General features: G+C 41.9%; 1 protein-coding gene across 4 annotated transcripts in view; it reads right to left on the bottom strand.

Annotated features, from left to right (window-relative positions):
* Nucleotides 1-883, bottom strand: part of CPQ (carboxypeptidase Q) — a 2,048,903-nt gene extending 2,048,020 nt beyond the window's left edge. For 2 of the 4 annotated variants that reach the window (XM_078686990.1, XM_078686995.1), the window contains exon 1: nt 677-883. The gene's annotated coding sequence lies outside the window, so the exon portion shown is untranslated. The remainder of the gene's footprint in view (nt 1-676) is intronic. The other 2 variants (XM_078686996.1, XM_078686991.1) reach the window with 1 other exon arrangement.
* Nucleotides 884-15,869: the final 14,986 nt, after the last annotated feature.

Below are 15,869 nucleotides of genomic sequence, written 5' to 3' on the forward strand. Positions count from 1 at the left end.
AGCACGCGACTAATACCAAATGAGCGAAGCATGTGTCTGGAAAGTACATTCCCTAACGAATCGAAGGTAAATATGGTATGGTAGAGTATGTATTTTGTTGGGCAATATGCATCATCTCATTGCTGTCAAGTTTCTTTGTTTCGTAGGTGACTGGTTATACCAGTGCCGGTTTTTTTCTCAGAATTCTGAAACTTTAAGACCCCAATTAAACCAGGGCTTCAAATCTCATAACTCTAATAACAATAAACGGGAGTGACCCGACTAGTCATGCACGGGCCTAGTAAACTTGGAGGCTGTGCTTTTTGTAGCAGAAGCGTTCTGCACAGCCAGCCGCCGGGTCACACAGGAAAATGATGAACACCGGCTGAGCAGGAACAACGGACAAGGCAGAAGTCAGTGCTTCGAGGCAGAGAGTGCGCATGCGCGCAGAGCAGCGTCCTGTCTGCAAAGCCACAGACAGGGACACCACCTTTTATAGAATTATTCGAGTCTCTGCCATGAAAAACCGCCCTTGCCAGCCTCTAATGCTTATATGGTTAACTGAATCTTACACAGCACTGGTCTTTATTCCTGTAGACCCCACATGAAAAACACACCGTAGGTAAGCCATGAACATCTGCATTCTGCAAACAAGGATATGACAGCTCGGGACGTAGCGGCTTAACTGCAAACTGACCTTGATGTGAGCTGCTGCAGCTGCACGCACGCTCTTCACGCCCGAAAGCGCTGCCAATGGACTTGGACTTCAAGTACGGCGCAGCGGGAAGGACAAACTTCTTTTGGACGCATGCAACCAGTGGATTAAAGTGCACCGGAAACTGAGTGAGCGCTTGCAGTGCAGTGAGTCGTTTGGGTCGTTTTCGTTAAAATGGTAACCGGCGGTTCCGCCCCTTCAACGCTGCTCACATGTGCAGGGAGCCTGCGGCGGTGCAGACTGTGCCACGTCACGTAGAGTCAACCAGCCTCCTGTGCACACAGAACTGACATCTTCAAAGCAGGACTTCGTGTACCAACCCCCACCACAAGTAGACAGTTGACGAATGCTTATTGCTGGTGATAGGTTTTAGGGCTTCTGGAGTACTAAGGCTGACATGCGAACGGTGCAGAGACATCCTGGGAAATCTCTGGGTAATATAAAGGTGGCTCAAACCTTTCATAGGGTCGCTTGAGAGATATGGAGAAAGGCAAAGTTTGGCATCCTCAATCGAGTATCGATGATTATTTTAAATGTTACTGATTTTATTTACTGTATTAGGAGTATGGCTAAGAGACAAGGATTGGAATGCTGAGTTGGGTGGTATCTACTGTATCTGGTATGTGTTAAAAATCTTACCTTGTATACAAAGCGGATCCTGGTGCAGTTAGCGGCAAAATCTGTATGTTATTTCCCAAAAGCTTGTGATAAGTGCCATTTATCTTATCCGATGCATATAAAAACCCACTGTATCATTATTTATCAGGTGCAATCAATAGTACCTTCATTTCAACAAACTTGGAATCAAGGCAAATATGAGCCTATCAGGTCTTTACCAACTGACTACCAAGTGTACAAATATCTCTGTTGCGATGCTCACCCCTCTGAGCTGCCTTACAAGCTACTAAATGTACTCCATTAGGCTTTTAGCCTAGATCATGTGGTGAACCTATTTCTTTTTTTGCAGTTTTGTTTTATTTTGATGTTGTGTGGTGCTGTGTTGTGTCCAAAAGAGGGAAAATAATCCAAATTCAATCATCAAAGAGGAGGTTGGCCTCTTGAGCTATTTGCCGTGGCTGTGACACTTACAGTTTACAAAATGCAATAGTGGAGTGAAAACAGGCTACATGTCCCAGAGTGCCATGGGACTCTCTCACAAGCCTTGCAATGGTGGCACCATTTTGTGTTTCAGAGTGTTCCTATCCAGTCAATCAAGGAACTAAGGTTTTGCAGCAGGACCCTTTTTGCCAGGAGACTGGAACTCGTTTTGCTATCATCTGGAGTATTTAAAGACATACTGGCTACAGATAAGAATATTGGGATAATACCAGAGACCCCAGATTAGACTTTGATTTATGCGCTGTTACTGGAGTCATTATTTCTAAGCATTCCAAACTCTAATTTGTGCTTATTTTTTCACAAAAGGAGCAAGATGAATCCTCAACTTGTGTAGACTTCCGGAATGCGAATGACAAAATGCTAAAATGGTTGTTACTGGTTGTCAGTATTGTAATTGTATTCAAATAGTGCTTACTACCCCAGCCGAGGCGTTGAGGTCCTTTTCAGGAAGTAGCACGCTATTCTGGAACCCCAAAAAGGATTAGAGGTGGATGAGTATAGGGAAATATGTGTTAATTTGACTGGTGGACATGCAAGTCTGTTAATTGGATTGAATAGGATAATCAGGGGCGTAGCTTCAGGGAGGGGAGGGTATTTGGGGTGTTACTCCCGACTAATAACTGTATTTTCTGAGGAATCGTTGGGTACAGGTACCTTCAGTCAGATATGGTGAGGTGTCTGTCGGATTTCACCTGGGATTTTTGCATGCACGCACTGAAAAAAACACACACACTCTTTCTCATTTCTGTTGTAAAAGCCCCAAAACATGTTGAATATTTAACAAAATATTGTGTTTCTCTCACTTCGTACTCATACCAATCCGCATTTCTCTCTCTTTCCACTGCCTCTTAAGCCCCTCTCGTGTGCCTTGCTTGTCCTATAATGTATTTTAACATTATATGCCAGCATAATGGTCGGGATATCTGAAGCTCACCCCCCCTCATCTTACTGACCAAGCTATGCCCCTGATGGTAATGAAGGGTTAGAAGAGGGACATGTCTAGAAAGAGCTATTTGGGAAATCATAGTAGTAAGATGAGGCTTGGGAGAAGTAAAAGAAGAGATGGAGGAGGGAAGAGTCTCTAGAAAAGGATTAGGGAAACCATAGTTGTAACATGAGGTTTGGCATAAGTCAAAGGAGGAATATTTAGAGAAGAATTTAAAAAGCGTTACTTGGGAGAGCATAGTAGTAAAATTAGGTTTGGGATGAGTCAGACACTGGAGGTAGACAATATATTGAGAGAGGAATAGAGTGAGACAGAGCAGTACATTGGAGAGATTCAAAAGTTTCTTCTACAGTAGGAGTAAAGTAATAAATATATAGATACGTAACTACATAGAAAGGGTACACATGTTTGAATGTTTTCTTTTTCTTCTACAGTAGGAGTAAAGTAATACATATATAGATATATAACTACATAGAAAGGGTATACATGTATAAGGCAAATAATATATTAAGATTTAAACTTCTATTGTAGAACCTCAGACTTTCAAGTGTTGCTGTACTTGAAGCTAATTTATTTAACTATTTAAAATAGTTAAGATAATATTTACATATTGTGATAAATGAATAAAAGAGGGACACCCTAAACATGCCCCATCCTAATACCGAATCGCAAAAGCAAAATGCTAGACGTTCAATCATCTAGTCTGTAAAGTCCGATACAGAAGCTGTCCGTCCTTACGATTCATTGGAGTTCTTCTTTATTGAGAATCGCTGTGAGGTCACCTCCAAGTTCTAGTACTTTTACAATATCAATTACTTGCCATCGCAAGTCATTTTCACTATGGCCCAGCATTTCAAAATGTTCCACCAGATGTGCATTTGCCATTTTGAATCTCAATTGGCTTATGTGTTGACATATTCTAATCCTCTTTTTTGTATAGTCTGCCCCACATAAACCAGACCACAAGGGCAGAAAATCAGATAAAATACATTTGCAGTGCTGCATTAGCAAAAATGTGAAAATGCAGTTTTTACATTTTTGTGTACAAATTCTTGTGTCTCAATCGCATATTCACATACTCTGCAATTCCCACATTTTCAATGGCGCACCAAGGAGGTCCTACACTAACAAGCATTAGAAATGCAATAGGTCTCGCAGCATTAGAGTTAGTGCTTTTAGAATTGTTAATGGGTTTTTTTGTAAATCTTTAGCATGAGGTTGAGGGTGAGTGAGGGTGAGGGGTTGAGGGTGAGTGAGGGTGAGGCTGAGGGGTTGAGGGTGAGGGTGAGTGAGGGTGAGTGAGGGGTTGAGGGGTTGAGGGTGAGTGAGGGTGAGGGGTTGAGGGTGGGTGAGGGGTTGAGGGTGAGTGAGGGTGAGGGGTTGAGGGTGAGTGAGGGTGAGTGAGGGTGAGTGAGGGTGAGTGAGGGTGAGTGAGGGTGAGGGTGAGTGAGGGTGAGTGAGGGTGGGTGAGTGTGAGTGTGAGTGAGGGTGAGTGGGGGTGAGTGGGGGTGAGTGTGGGTGAGGGGTTGAGGGTGAGTGAGGGTGAGGGGTTGAGGGTGAGTGAGGGTGAGGGGTTGAGGGTGAATGAGGGTGAGGGAGGGTGAGGGGTTGAGGGTGAGGGGTTGAGGGTGAGTGGGGTGAGTGAGGGTGAGGGGTTGAGGGTGAGTGAGGGTGAAGGTGAGTGAGGGTGAGGGTGAGTGAGGGTGAGGGTGAGTGAGGGTGAGTGAGGGTGAGTGAGGGTGAGTGAGAGTGAGGGTGAGTGAGGGTGAGTGAGGGTGAGGGTGAGTGAGGGTGAGGCGTTGAGGGTGAGTGAGGGTGAGGGTGAGTTAGGGTGAGGTGTTGAGTGTGAGTGAGGGTGAGGGGGAGTAGTTGAGGCTGAGTGAGGGTGAGTGAGGGTGAGTGAGGGTGAGTGAGGGTGAGTGAGGGGTTGAGGTTGAGGGTGAGGTGTTGAAGGTGAGTGAGGGTGAGGGTGGGTGAGGGTGAGTGAGGTGTTGAGGGTGAGTGAGGGTGAGTGAGGGTGAGTGAGGGTGAGGGGGAGTAGTTGAGGCTGAGTGAGGGTGAGTGAGAGTGAGGGTGAGTGAGGGGTTGAGGGTGAGTGAGTGAGGGTGAGGAGGTGAGGGTGAGTGAGGGTGAGGGGTTGAGGGTGAGTGAGGATGAGTGAGAGTGAGGGTGAGTGAGGGGTTGAGGGTGAGGGGTTGAGGCGAGACCTAAAAACCTGACGATCGTAGGGTTTAGCAAGATTTTGGGGGTGAATGTAAAGAGGCTTGATGTGTGCATAAGTGCCTCTCAGGCAATACTTAGCATGAGCCCCTTCCCCTCCAAGAACACACCCCCACAGAGTTATTTTAAGTTTGCACAGCTGCATTTCATGTCCAGATGAATACTGAGAATGATAATTTTTCATCACTGAATAGAACTGATGTAGCTTATGAAAATAACACACAGTTTAAACAAACTGGAGATATACCAATAAAATACATCTATATTATTATAAATAACACCACTATTGTTTCATGGCGATCATGTCCGTAAAGGAAAGTAATTTGTGTTACAGCATAAGCGTTTAAAGAGTTTGCAATTGTTTCAAGACTATTTCTATACCATAACTGTGCAACGTTTCTCTACACGGACATAACCGCTTTACTCGCCATTAGAAAGTGACACAGACTATAAGGCAATGAAATATCACACAGGAGCACACTGAAAACGTGCAAATGTCACACTTAAGACTGAAAACTTGGCAACTTTGGACAATGCGGGGGTGGGGTGCCGTGCAGACTGAATACCTGTACCAGTCAGATCCTTCAAGACTGACTCTTCGGCTGTTAGCATCAATTTGCAAATCCCCGCCTCAATACCTCAAGTGATTGTAACATTGTTTGGACACGGGAAGTCTTTTTGCAATAAAGCTTATTTGATTCTACAGCCACGATTTCTACTGAAGACGGAGGGAAGAGAGGGGAGGGGGGAGGAGAAATGCGACACGGCGGGAAGGGGAGGGGGCGGAGCTGATTGGAATTGAATTGGTTGAAGTGTGAATTTTTTTAAGTGGGTGAGGGAATGTAACACTGGTTTGGCAGGAGAGACCACTGGGACAGAAGCAACATAGCAGGGCTGGGGGGTGTTGTAAAGCAAACGGGTGACCGAGCAGTGAGGGGTGGAATAAAGCAAACTGACGAGCGAAACATGAAGCAGGCAAGGAATACTACTGGCAAGAAAGCAACCTGGAGGAGGTGAGGCACAGGAGTTCCAGCAGCGCATTACTGAGGCAGGTGAGGAACGGGAGCAGGCAAAGCCCAGGTCAAGCAGCGCATCACTGAGGCCGGTGAGGGAGAAGCACATGGGTGAGCAACATGTCGCATGGCAGAGGGGGAAGAGAAGTACATGCGGGAGAGCAACACCGAGCATGGTGGAGGGGGACGAGAAGTACATGCGGGAGAGCAACACAGAGCATGACGGAGGGGGAAGAGCAGTACATGAGGGAGACCACTGCAAAACACTTGCCTGCATACTGGCGCTTAAATAAATGCCTGTTTCGACCCTGGCACGGGACGCTGTCTGGAGAAGGCCGCACCGCCGGTGCATCATCCGCTCGCCATTTTGGAATACTCGAGAAGTCGAACAATGTTATGACAATGTTTATAACTTTTACAGTCAGGCCTGGCCGCACATCTGCACAGCATCAGACCCTGGTCAGGCCCACTGAGAGGAAACCATTCTTTAGCTGGCAGCGGTTCGCTCCAGCCAGATGTTATCACTTTGCCGGTATCTTTTCACTGAACAACAAAAAAAAAAAAACACGTTTTTTCACATGTCTAAAGAGGAAATGGGAGTCTCTTGTTTGGGAGGCATTTTGCAATAAATTCATTTGGCTCTCTGGCTGATTTGCTGTGACAGGACTGAATGCAGTTCCGAGACAAAACCAAGCTTCCCTTTGATGTCGCGGCGCTCGGGCCCTGCCAGTGCAAAGGAAGCAGCCTTATATAGAGGCACAGCGCGAGCTGCAGTGTGCGCGTGAATCACCGGGGCTTCAATGCCTGGGTACATCTCAATAGGCTGTGAAATTGGACAGTCACCTGGCATGTGCTTATTTACACACTGCCCTCCGCTGCTCTTTCTCAAGTGCCTGTGCACGGCGCGACGGGCGTCTCTCATCCTTTCTGAAGCAGCAGTAACTAACGTCTCTGACACCTACTCATTCCGGCAGGCTGTCACGTGAAATGTCAGATCGCCGTCATTACTCGCATTGTTGCTGCAGGAAGCTTGAAGCATGAGTCACCATGGGTACACATGCAAACAAACCCGGAAAATATGTACAAGCGGAATTCAGTTGCGTTGTGGTAAATCCACCGATAATTAGGAAGAAAGCGAGTTTATAAAATGTGTGGCAAGTGCGGGGGGTTTTATTGCACCACAGCTGTGAGATAAAAATATATTTCTACAGGCGAGGGAGTTATTTCGCGAATGTTTGTGAAATATGTATTCCGACCGATGGAGGCCTAGTCAACCGAATTGTGGTATACTTTCTGGGAAATATGGCGAAGGCTAGTCTCAGCCGGACTAGCTTCTCACCAAATTATAAGATTGCTCTAAAAAGAACGCCTTCACCGCCAATCTCTGTAGAATGTTTGTATATGATTGCCTTTATCGTATCAGTGATCTCTGACAAGCAAAGTTATGTTTTGTCATACTTTAGAGCTAGCATGCTACTAAAATCCACATGGCTCACTAGAAATCGACATGAAATAACAAGACGGACGGACGGAGGAGAGGGGAGGGGGGAGGAGAAATGCGACACGGCAGGGGAGGAGAGTAGGATGAGGAGGGGGGAGGAGAGTAGGGGAGGCACGGCCTAGCGGCAGGCAGGCAGGGGAGGAGGGGGGATGTATTCCGACCGATGGAGGCCTAGTCAACCGAATTGTGGTATACTTTCTGGGAAATATGGCGAAGGCTAGTCTCAGCCGGACTAGCTTCTCACCAAATTATAAGATTGCTCTAAAAAGAACGCCTTCACCGCCAATCTCTGTAGAATGTTTGTATATGATTGCCTTTATCGTATCAGTGATCTCTGACAAGCAAAGTTATGTTTTGTCATACTTTAGAGCTAGCATGCTACTAAAATCCACATGGCTCACTAGAAATCGACATGAAATAACAAGACGGACGGACGGAGGAGAGGGGAGGGGGGAGGAGAAATGCGACACGGCAGGGGAGGAGAGTAGGATGAGGAGGGGGGAGGAGAGTAGGGGAGGCACGGCCTAGCGGCAGGCAGGCAGGGGAGGAGGGGGGATGTATTCCGACCGATGGAGGCCTAGTCAACCGAATTGTGGTATACTTTCTGGGAAATATGGCGAAGGCTAGTCTCAGCCGGACTAGCTTCTCACCAAATTATAAGATTGCTCTAAAAAGAACGCCTTCACCGCCAATCTCTGTAGAATGTTTGTATATGATTGCCTTTATCGTATCAGTGATCTCTGACAAGCAAAGTTATGTTTTGTCATACTTTAGAGCTAGCATGCTACTAAAATCCACATGGCTCACTAGAAATCGACATGAAATAACAAGACGGACGGACGGAGGAGAGGGGAGGGGGGAGGAGAAATGCGACACGGCAGGGGAGGAGAGTAGGAGGAGGAGGGGGGAGGAGAGTAGGGGAGGCACGGCCTAGCGGCAGGCAGGCAGGGGAGGAGGGGGGAGGAGAGTAGGGGAGGCACGGCCTAGCGGCCGTGCAATCAAGTAGTGAGGGGGCGGAGCTGGGGGAGGCTGTCTCAGAGAGTAGGCAAGGCGACACGGCGGGAGGGGGCGGAGCGGGTAAACAAAGACGGACATGCACGCGCCCGTGACTTTTAAGGTCAATGCGCATGCGCATAAGCTTAATGCGCATGCGCATTGACCTTAAAAGTCACGGGCACTGCAAGGAATCGCCACGATTCCTTGCAGTGTGGATAAAGAGTGGATGAGCCCCTATAGTCTCGCTTGCTCGATGCGCATGCGCATCGACAGGCGAGACCTAAAAATCATGCAAAGTCCGGGTCTCTCTAGAGAATGGTGGCATGCTCTCACTAAGTGGTCTTTTATGTTCTGATTTTTGCAAAATGAAAAGATGGGGCGTTCTCTGGATAACTCTCCTGCATTTAGAATATGCCAGGGACGTTAAATAGTTTTCTTTATTTGATTGGAGACGGGTGAAAATATGGTGACACAGACCATCTTTACTGTATCATCTCTTACTTTGGGGGTTAAAAGTGGCTCTCGTGGGCTGTACCCCGCCCTTTTAATAGATCTTGGAATCAATCTTCAGGGATGCCCTCTAGAGAGAGATTGGTCTCCAAAGTCACTGCTTCTCTGAAAAAAACTTGTTTAAATAAGCAATTTGCACCCTAAGGACATTGACAGTTTGTTAAACTGAAATAATTGGGGGAGTGCACTGAAAACATTAATGTCATAGGTTTTTTCAGAGTCTGGTCACTATTCAGTAGCACCCGAGGAAAAACGTAATTTGAAGATATATCAAATTTACCAGAAATGAGAGCTCAAACTTTAGGATATTCAAACCATGAAGCTCAACACATTTATTTTTGATCAGTGTTTTACAGATCACCACAAAAGATTGAGAAACAATAGAGAATAATGTTCAACAACCTTTATACATGTCTAAAAAAGAAATTAACCAGCGAATACACGTCACAACTTTAATTCAATATTATAAGGTACAAAAGATACCAAGAATTGCACTGAGACCTACATTATGTAAAAACAACCAAAGATTCACAGGGAGATGATATGCGATTTTAAATAAATGTTTGTTGGATTTAATTTTACTTATCATCGAAGTACTATCAAAAATAATGGAAGACATTTCCATTGAGATTACACAACTAAAAATGAAAATTTGGAAACAAACAGAATTAGAAAATTTGGATAAAATCATACATTTCATCAATATCCAAATAGAACATTATACATCAGAGATCAATACTAGGAAAATCAAAAAATTGAAATGAGATACCATCAATCACAGGCTTGGAGATGTATATAATTGGGCTGAAAAATATGCAAGAAGACATGTAAAACCAGTGTCTAAACCATGGAGACCAATACATCCACTAGTGATGAAGAGGTTAACAGAATGGGACCCTCCTTAAATCAGGATCAAACATCCAACATTACTAACAACACTTCACAAATGGCATCCACGTCCGCAGAGAGTACCTCAGTTAAAACAGCGTTTTTGCAAATAATTCCAGCGTCAAACGAAAAACCAGAAGGGGACAAGGGGGCAAAAGAAACAGGCAAAATAACCAGTAGTCAGACCAAAAGTTAACTAATGATGACCCAGTGATAAACATTTCGAACAAACAAATAACTTAATTACAATGTAACATTCTCCAAAAAAAGGACCTTGTTTGTACCTATATATCACTCCATAGAATTGGAGATTGAAATTTATTTTACAAATTTATGGAACATTAAGGTTACTTCACATCTTTGATAACATCATAGGTGAACAGAAAACTAAGACGGATAAAGGCATGTTAAAAGATTTGCAAACCAAAAGTAAATTTCAGGCTCCCATGAGCCATAAGATCATAGACACATTTGAAACATTGTTGAAAACTGAGATTAAGTAAAAACTCTCAAGTAAGAAAATGATATATTCAAATTTAACAAATAAGGAATTGGAAATTATCAAACAAATGGGCAAGCATGAATCTACAGAATTCTGCATGGCAAACAAGGGAGGAGCCTTGGTTATCATGAATAAACAATTCTATAAGGAGAGCACAAGGAATCGTATTATGGATATTGCAACTTACATAATGACAGAAAACCCTGCAAAAGAATTTGTTAAAACATTGGATAACATACTGAAGATAGCCTTGGAAAGAAGAACTATCAACAATGAAGACAGACAGGTGTCCCGTCATTTTCTACGTTATTCAAGATACACAAGGACTTAAAAAAATCCACCAATCTGACCCATCGGGTCCACAAGAGGAATAATACATAAACCCATAGGGAAGTATTTAGACTAATATTTAAAGTCCAGTGTACAAAACATTAGATCCTATGTGAAAGATACCATGGACTTTATTAATTAATTGAGAGATATCGCTATTGAGGATCAGTACTCTGTACCATACATGAGAAATCTTTACATACATCCATACCACACAACCTAGGGATGATCGCGGTAGAACAGGTATTAATCCTTCCAAATTGGAAAAAGATTTGAAAATATTTTTACTGGAATTAATGCATTTGACTCTTTATCACAGTTATTTCCAGTGGGAAGAGAGATATTACATACCGCTAACAGGAACTTCAATAGAAAATGAAAATAATTGAAGATAAACCCATTTACATGAATCACAAGTGGGCTAACATTCTGAAGATGTATCTGAGATTTATAGATTACATCTTTGAAATGTGGGAAGGAACCAGAATGGAATTGAAGGAAGCCATAACTGAGTTGAATGCTGTTGATAATCGTATACAATACACGCATGAAATACAGATTACCTTTCTAGATGTCAAGGTAACCATCAACAACAAACGTATAGCAACATATATTTTCATCAAGACAACCGCCAAAATAATTTGTTGAATTTCTCGAGTTTTCATCAATTTTCTCTGAAAAATCATATTCCTTAGTCCCAATTTATACGAATCAGGAGAATAACATGTGATCCTGAGACATAAAATGAGGGCAAAAATATGATGTGTGAACAATTCAAAAAGGAGAACTACCCATCTAACTTCTTTGAGGATGCTATACAGAGAGCAGAAAAGAGAGATAGACAAGAGTTACTGGTTAATAAACTATGCATGAAGGACTCAAATATAACCACATTTATATCCAAATTCTCCACTAAAAGTGCCAAATGAAAAGCATCATTCTGAAACATTGGCCAATGCTGCAATCTGAACCAAAGTTCAAAGGCAGATTCAATCAAACACCCTTTTTCGCATATGAATGAAAGAAATATTACACTCTAAAATTGCAACAGTTGAAATGAAAATATACAAGGGTACCATTCTGTGTTATAATTGCACCAATAATAATAACATAATAAAGGAATCAGAGATTAATCACCCATCCAGAGGTACCAAAATCAAATTAAAGACAAACACAAGTTTTAAATCCAAGAACGTTCTATACATGCTAAAATGCCGATGTGACTTGGCATATGTAGGAAAAACAGAGTGAAAAATCAAAACTAGAATAACTGAAGACAAGAGTAACATCAGGATGAAGAATGAGAAATCCATGGTAGCCACTCACTCTATCTCATCAGGACACCATATCAGTCAACTAAGATTTGTGGTACTCGAACAAGTACCCATCAGTGAAGATGTGGATAACAGAAAGACATTGCTCAGGCAAAAACTGTACTGGATAAAAAGATTGAACTCCATGATTCCAGTAGGATTGAATGATAGGGTGGAATTTTCATGTTTTTTATAGACACTTTTTAATTTCCAGGGAGTGTTAAACTCACCTTTTAGTGATGGTATTCACATTTGGATCGAGGTCAAATAGCTTCCATCGACTTTAATAATTTGCTATATTGACCTAACTTTGGTTTACTGTTAAGATCACTTTAGTACTGTTAGATGATGCTATCTAAATGCAACATGCTGGAATAGCTAGTATTAGAAAATCAAAATCACTAACATTTACAATAGAATAAACACACTACTGTCCTCATACATGTTTTTTGAGACATACACAGGGGGACACTTGCATTCCACGTTTTTCTTGGAGGTGATGGAATGGTGATAGTTTGAATTTCAATACTTGGATACTTGCACCTTATATATTGAGGTTTACTTTGAGATATCTGAGCATTTGCCCATTTTAAGCCAACGTGGAATTGTTCCTTGTAAGAGCTGTCCACTCGTCATTTCTTATTTTTTAGTTACAGGGTTTACATTGAACTTATGCGAACATGGCATACAACTCAGGTGCTGAGTAAGAGATTCAGGACTTTTGTTTGTAGGGATTGTGGTTTCTTTGACAGTGTAACATTGACCTTGAGAGGTTGAAAAATACACCCATTTGGAGATGGCTGATGGGTAATCACCCTTTAATCTCACCTTATGTCCTCTTTTTATTTCCATGTCACAGTATTCAAGTAGAGTACCAACATGCCGCACATCATAGTTGCTGAGTAGGAGACTCAAGACTTTTGGTTCACACGTGAAGTAAGCGGGGTTAATCCGTTGTATACAAATTCTTGACTTTTCATCTTTTAATCCATTCGTCTTTTAATCTATATGGTTTGTTCACTAGTATATTCAGGACCATTGCTATGTTTCAGCATTTTGAGTGGATTGTGAATGTAGCATTCACAAGCTTTTTAAATGTACTGTGTCAGTGATACATTTGTGTGTTGTTTGGATTCACATTTCGATTACGGTTCAGTTTTTACCGACCTCTACAGAGCTAACGTTGAATGTGGGCATATGATTTTGCTAGTAAGATTGGATTACCGTGGTATATTGTGTATTTTTTATAAGGATAAGGTGCACTCTATACTATTTTGGGTGCACAAGGGAGGTATTACTACTCAATGTAATACATGGTATTATTTGTTGAATCGGATTGTTTCTCTGCTGATGGGCTTACTTTTTTTATATACGTCACAATGTTCCGGCACTTTCACATTTTTTAATTCATTTTCTATGCATGTCATTTACAATACATTTATTGTAGGTTTATGCCTCAAATTAGTTTGACAGCTTTTACATGCACTCTAACGTGGAATAGACAACAGGACAGAACCCTATTTGATGATTATTTATATCATGATCACCAAGAGGAATTATAGCATAATTTAAGAATGTAATCACACCTGGAATATGGGTAATAACACCAGTACTTTACTTGATGGCTCTTTGACAATAAAATGGATGGTTGGCCTTAATTAATTACTAACCTGCATTATCTTCTTCTGTTCCTCAGAATGTTACCTTCTGATGAAGGACCAATAAGATCCGAAATGCATTGAGATTTACTTTAAAAAAAAGTTTGGATTGAACCACATGTACTGGTATGATTATCATGTCAGTGTGAATAATTGAAAATATATTAACCGAGAGAACGTGAATAAACAAATTAAATTAAAGAAGATATACTTTGAATACAAATTGTTTTACTAGTGATCAATATATTTTGTGAACTTATGATTTAAGGAAAAGTAACCCACAAGGGGACACAGTGGGTGTGCAAAGGGAGACACAACGGCAGATTGTCAGAGTTCGGTCATTCCGTTTTTTGTTTACTCCCTGACCGGACGGCGATACCCTTTTTCACCCTAAGAACATTGAAAGTTTATTAAACTGATATAATTGGAGGAGTTCACATTAATTTCACATACATCTATGATCACATTTCCTTCCCTATTGGCCGATGTCACCCATAGGGGTTATAAATGGTTCCATAGAATAATTAGGAAGGGCTATTTCTGACTGATATATCCAGACTGTACACAATTGCTGAACACTACCACATTGAATGTATGTGCCACTTGTATATGGTATGAGGCGTTTGTCTCTACATATATGGTTCATGTGTGCTATGCACACTTTGATGCATCTTGCCCTTACTTGTATATCTTGAGGTCAGAAGCTCTGCATGCTTTTTTCTATTTACTTCTCCTTACTTTAATCTTACCTTTCAAAAATGGCCTCCAGGATTTTGAGTTTGCTCGAGAATTATTTGGACTACTCCTAACTCTACTTCTATTTTTTTTACGATGCATGTGTCTTAATTCACTACTACTAGCTGACCGTCAGCTTACTTTGGTACACCATGCTCTTTCCACGCTAAAACCCTTTCTGCTTCCTGCTTACTTCCATAGCTCATTAAAGCTGGAACTGTTAGCTCATTTAGTCCCATTGTTTTTGTAGAGCCAGCACAACTGAACTCCTGCTATGGTCGGTACTAAGGTCTAATACCAGGCTTATCCTGCCCTGCCGGTTATATTATTTTCTCAGGCTTACATTGATGACAGTCTTGCTCCTAATAGGTATGTAGGTTATATATTGGCATATTTTGAGGAGACAGATTGATGCGACAGGTTAACAATATACCAACTTTCATGTCTTAGAGCCAGCTAGCCCTTGATGCAGGAGGTTGGGAATCAGGCATTGTCTCTGTTTATGAATACATGCATTGGTCTCTACTTGATACAATGACCTCTAGGTATGCAGGCTTTTCAGTTAATTCTTATTTTACTGTATTTATATGGTCTGGCTAATACATATATTTTTTCAATCCATCTTTTTAATAATACTACAATTGGTATTTCGAGAACACATTGAGTGGATGGAATGACATTCGGTTGGAATAGTTCTTGGTGCAGCCATATGATTTGGGTAATTCTTATTTACATGTACTAGTTTTGTATGACTCGTGATGCTCGCCACTATGCTTGTCATTTTTACCAAACCACTTTACTTGATGGTTGTCAATTTTGGCTTGGAGCATTGTACGGAATATTTTATTCTTGCAATAGTAATTCCTGCGTAATTATCACGAGTGAATTTTATATGAAGTGTGTCATTGACCACTTTGCATGCCATTCACGTATTGTGGACCATTTCAACTGAAAGGTGTCTTGTTGGCAGGGAGCAGTGCACGTAACTCCATGTCCGTTCACCATACTATCACCTACTATAAACATTACACAAAATCGTTTGCATATATGGGTCATGATTTCCCACAGAACGGGTACCTTCTTGCATAGATTCTGTACTTATTTTAGTGATCATAACCAATTTTTCCTTTTCCTCTCTTCTCCCCTCATCTTTTTTTATCCCCCTGTCTTCATTCTCACTTGTCATAACTCGTATTTACTTGTTTTAATATTGATTTATATACCCAGGCAAACATTGAATTGTCCTTATGATGATCCCAAATGTTCAGTGGATCAAAACGTCGTTGACGGAATCACTCTGACCAATATGATTATGCAGAATTGTTTCTTGGGTGCAGTAGTGTTTACTTTGACAGAAGTGGGACTTTTTGAATCTATGTAACTTGTGTTGTCACAAAACCTTTTTGCCTGTGTGTTTGTCCGATAGCTGTTCAGGTGTGTCCGA

The sequence above is a fragment of the Lissotriton helveticus genome, chromosome 4_1 (genome assembly GCF_964261635.1).
Source record: "Lissotriton helveticus chromosome 4_1, aLisHel1.1, whole genome shotgun sequence".
Lineage (NCBI taxonomy): Eukaryota > Metazoa > Chordata > Amphibia > Caudata > Salamandridae > Lissotriton > Lissotriton helveticus.